Genomic DNA, 5542 nt, shown 5'->3' with positions numbered 1-5542 from the left:
CACATCCTGACTAGGGTGTTTGTCCTATGGGAAACATGAATCACAAAGAAAAAATTACAAGGGAAGAGTGTGATGAAACTCTACTAATAGCAACAATGTAAATACCTACAAGTTCTAACATATTTATCCAAGTCTTTGCTGTCTATTATGTTAAGTGCTTCGTGTGGATTGTATAATTTAATAATCTACAAAACTCTGCGAAGTAGATGCTATCACTGGACTCATTTTACACAATAGTTTCATGAGATTAACTAAAGAATTTCACAACTGTCACATTCTTTGGTGCACAGAAACCCAAAGGATGTTTAATACTAGATTATTCTACCTTGATATCCTAGCTCTATAATATGAATTACAATGCTACTCAAAAACTGTCTTAGCAGGCTTAAGCAAAAGGAACCCCTTAAGAATGTTAGTTTTAGGGCTTAGGAGACTGTTTAAAGCATTTGCTCCATAACTGTGAGGACAAGAGTTTGGATCCCCAGATTTTCCATAATCTCTTGGTAGGTGTAGTGGCCTGCCTATGAATGCAGCCTCAGAAGGTGAAGATGGAGTTTCTAGAGCGTGCTGGGTAGCCAGGCTATGAGAGTTCTGGGTTTGATGACCAGTAAGTTCTGAGTTAGATTAAGAGATTCTACCTCCACAAGTAAGGTGAAAGAGCAATTAGTGTGTTTTTCAATATCAATCTCTGGTCACACATGCATGCTTGTGGTGACAAGCACACTCAAAAGCAATTCCAAAAAGAAAAATAAATGCTAATATGCTAATGTAATATAGAATAGAACACAGTTATCCCTGATACTTATGGGTACTTGACTCCAGAATTGTTGAAGATATCCAAAGCCAAACTAAAGGAATGCAAGTTCTTTGTAGAAAATACTACATAGTCTCATATTGTCTAAGATACAATGGCAAGAAAAAAATGTGTATGTTCAGTACAGACACATTATGTGTTCATTAACATTTTTCAGTCCGTGATTAGTTGAATATGTGAATTCATAATCTCTAGGTACAGAGGGCCAATTGGTGTTAATTTCTCTGTTAAGGATCTTTTCAATATTTAAGTAGCATATGACATTATTTACAAACATAGATAAAAGAATCAAAAGTATGCATACATGTAATATAAGTGATGCAATTTGGGAAATTATTAAGAAGTATATATGGAAACTTTGGATCTTGGACACAGTCTCATGTTCATCTCTGCTATGTCCCTATAATTTAACAGTGTGCACACCAATTTCTTTAATTAGTAAAATGTAAAAACTAGGTGAGGTAACCAATTATAATTCATACCTGTAATCCCAGTACTTGGAAGGTAGAAGAAGCAGAATCAGAAATTCCATATATCCTGAACTACAAAGTAAGACTCTAAAGTAAAGAAGCTAAACTGAACCTAAAACCAAACAAAATGATACATGCTAGTATATAATGTACTTGGTATCTTGTACAAATATGATATTTAATAAATGTTAATTCTTTTGTGTTTTCTCCTGTTACTTACCAGTAGAACATACTAGAATAGAGTGTAGAAAGTTTTCAAATTATACATACCACTGTAATATTTGTTAAATTGAGTTATTTGAAACAGTGAGATGAGGGAGAAACTTCTTGCTTCTTTGGAAAGTTGGTTATATCAAATGATGTTTTGTTGGGGCGCACAGGTGAAAGGATGTCTTCTTAAAGCAGACACATGAATGAATATTTTTTCTGAAGCAGACACAGGGAACAAGGGTGTTTTATTATAGCAGATATATGAAAGGACCCATGATGGAGGAGTATTAATATGACACCACCAACAGTGGGAGACAAGCACTGAGCATTAGTTTGATTTGCTCCAACTCCCTATTCTTCACTAAGGACATACATGTAGTGGTTTGCTTTACATAGCATTGTTTAGATGAACTTGTGGTAATACCTCCTTTGAGAGAAGCTCACCAAAGAACTGTTCTTGAGATTCCTGCAGTAGTTTGCTGCTTTGGTGGCCTCACCTTAGGCCGGTTGGTGAGCCTGGTGGTTCCTTCAGGATTGAACTACAGCTGCTTTGTGTCTGCTTGCTGTAAAGGACTGGACTGTAGCTGCTGGTTTGTACCTGGGGTCTGCCTGCCTAGAGGACTGGTCTGCAGCTACTGAATTATATTTGGTGTTTGCTACAGGACTGAACTGCTACCAAAGAAGATCAAGTTCACCCCCAAAGAACTACTGCTGAACAGGCCCACTTCCCCCATATCCTAATAACTTTTCTCTTCCACTACCTCTGCTGAGTGGTGGGCTAGAGGAGATATTGAACCCTTATTAAAAGTAAGTTGCAAAAAAATATGCATACAATAAGAAGACAGCCTGAATAAAAATTCATTCACTAAACATATGTTACCAATTATGTAGTGTTTTTCTCACTGTTGGCTTTTAAGGAAAGAAAATAAAGTAGGCCATAGCCTCTAGATTGCACCTAAAAGGAAATGCATGAATAGAAAAGTGTAAGCCAATGACACAAGCATCCTAGTAGAAGGAGAAAGAAATCAGACAGAGGATATAAGAATCTATGACTGGCTTTTACAATGGCATTCATTGATTTTAAAGTTCAAGAAAAGAAAAGTTTTCTTACAATTCACTCCACTAGATCCTCATGTTATCCTATTAAAAATAAGTGATTTTAGCTGGGCAGTGGTGGCTCACTCCTTTAATCCCAGCACTTGAGAAGGAGAGGCAGGCGGATTTCTGAGTTCGAGGCCAGCCTGGTCTACAGAGTGAGTTCCATGACAGCCAGGGCTACACAGAGAAACCCTGTCTTGAAAAAAGTGATTTTTCCTGTCTTCTTCTCCTGCAAGATGATATGTGGAGAAAATGAAGTTTCCTGGCCACTAGAGTGGTAATTTCTGTATCACTGGTAAAAGCCAAATAGCTTCCCAAGGGTAGACAGTGTTCCCAGCACTCAAGAGGCGAAAGACAATACTGGAAGGATAAAAGAGGAACTTCAACAATTTTCAATTGTGAAGGAACTTAGAAATTATAGATAAAACAAGAAAAAACTTTCTTTTTTTTTCCTTTGTGCTGAGAGTATGAGTGGAGAGAAACAAGTCAGGAGCAGAGACAGAATTGGCCACATTTCATCTACAAGAGATTTGGCTCTCTCTTTCTTTCTCCCTCACCCTCCCCTCATTTTCATTACCCCTCCCTCTCCCACTCCTGTCCCTGTATCCTTTGTTTTCTCCCTCACCTTTCCCATTTTAGACATCTTTCTGTGCATCTTAGGCTTACCTTGAACTCAGGATCCCTCTGCATCAGTTCACCAAGGGCTGGGCTCAGAGAGGTATGCTGCCACATTCAGTTCTACTGCCATGGACTAGTACTAACTTGGAAGTTTTCTACTTTTAGTTCCTTCACTAATGCTTTGTGAGCCTTCTAGCCTTAAGTGCAACTATGGCAAAAGAAGGACAGGGTACTAGATGAGAGCTTGGCAGGTTCTATTAGAAGCGTAACCATTGGTTTTCACACAGATGTTGAACTAAGAACCACAAGCCCACAGAATAGAAGACTATCTACCGCATTGTGATATGGACCACTAGAGCCAAAATTCTGTACAGCTTCTTTTTACCCACCAGAAAAGGCTGAACTTTGAAAAGTAGAAGAGACAAACCTTAGGGTATTGAGTCTATCTTTCATTTTCCTTTCTTTAGATATGTCTCATTCATCTTTTTGTTTTTGTTTTTTTTTTTTTCCTTTCTGAACAGAATTGCTATGCAATGTTACGAATTCATTAGTGAAGAAGTATGTCCTTTGCACTTCAGGAAATATCTATGGAATTAACTCTAGTTCTTACATATGGACTCAGTACATTAGAATATTTTGTTCCATGTCATATACAAAAGTAAAAATAAAGATTTTTCAATGAGCCTCACTGGCTCCCAGTTGAGAGTCTTCTACCCCATAGGAAATTCAGGACAAGAACTCCAATAAAATCTTGCTATTACTCATTTTGTGAAAGCTTCAGTGGCTCATTTGTGTAAATTACCAGAGATGACATCTGCCTGTCTGGAATGAAATATTTTTAAATAGGGGGAAATTTTGATTCAAGCTCCTAACCTACCTTCTCAAAATTTTCAATATTTTCAAAGGTTAAAATGAAACTGCATATGGTTTCATTAGCAGAGAGCTAACCCATCTTGCAAAGTAAATAATATATTTCAGTGTTTCTCCCACAACCCCCCCAGAAGGAGAATGAAAATTCACATGACCCAATTTTATTCCTGTGATGTGTAGTATATCTTCATTATTCATAATTTTAGAGATACTGAGTTTAATATACATACATATACATCATCCCTTCTTTCCCTTCATTGCACAGCCCCAATCCCCATCAATCCAGGGTAACACCTATGTGTAGCCAGTCTTAGCTACTTTATGGGTTCTTTTTCTTACCTTTTATCCCCCAGGTTTCACCACCCCTATCACTAGATAGAAGAGAAAGGAGGATAGAGGGGAGATAGATAGAGATCTCAGAACTTAATTTCTTTCTTCTTTTTTTCTTCTTTGAACATGCTATTAACAAACTGAAACCAACCCCTCTGAAGGATGAAAAATCACCAATGCCATGTCTCAGAGCTCTAGTAAATATATACTCTCTGAAAAGCTCCCAGCACTCCAAGCATCACACAATCACCGAAACTCTACATCTGGCAAAACCACACATCTTCTAGAGCATGAGATTAATTATAGCCAGCTGCTGTTGACAGTCTGAAGTAGCCCCATATCCCACACCTGGGATTAAAACAAAAACACATTCTCATAATAGTTCTGTCTTTAAAAGAACCCATAATTTCAGAATTGTCACTGTGCCTATGCCTCAAAAACTGAATACTTTGCTCTTCCATAAACCTTATCTGTTTCATTTCTAGGAATGGAATCAACAATTCTCAACTTTTTCCCCATTGTGTGTATCATATAAATAATGGCAATACTACCACCACCACCACCAACAACAACACTACCCCATCAATAACATGACTTACACAACCAGGTCAAGCTTATGGCAATACCTACAGGTCTACAAAGAAGTAAACTGGTGTAAAAAGCAATACACATAAGTAGAGAAAACAGTGCTATGCTAGTGAGGCGTGGTTCCCTCTGAGCAACTCTTGAGAGCTAAGTTCTTTCCCACTCATATCACTCATATCAAATGAGTGAAAATGAATATTTATAGGTATGATCTTGGATTGTTTCTAAATTTAAACATGTGAATCATTTTCAAACTTTTATGCTTTATTATTATTTGCTATGGACCACACAGGTGCTGCTATACTCCCCCTACTCTTGCATGCTGATCTGCTCACTCCTGCCCATATCACAATGTGATGTAAAATCTCATCATCTAAGGCTCAATATAAATGCCACCTGCTCTGATGAAGCAGATGCTATCTGTACCTCAGCCAAACTTCATCTTCACAAAACAATCGAGTATAAAACCTTTTGCCTGTGCCCTTCACAGGATGAACAGGCATAGATTCAGCCCATATTTAGGGCAGTTTACAAGCATCAGGAAATT

The sequence above is a fragment of the Mastomys coucha genome, chromosome X (genome assembly GCF_008632895.1).
Source record: "Mastomys coucha isolate ucsf_1 chromosome X, UCSF_Mcou_1, whole genome shotgun sequence".
Classification (NCBI taxonomy): Eukaryota; Metazoa; Chordata; class Mammalia; order Rodentia; family Muridae; genus Mastomys; species Mastomys coucha.
Note: the sequence above shows the minus strand (reverse complement) of the source record.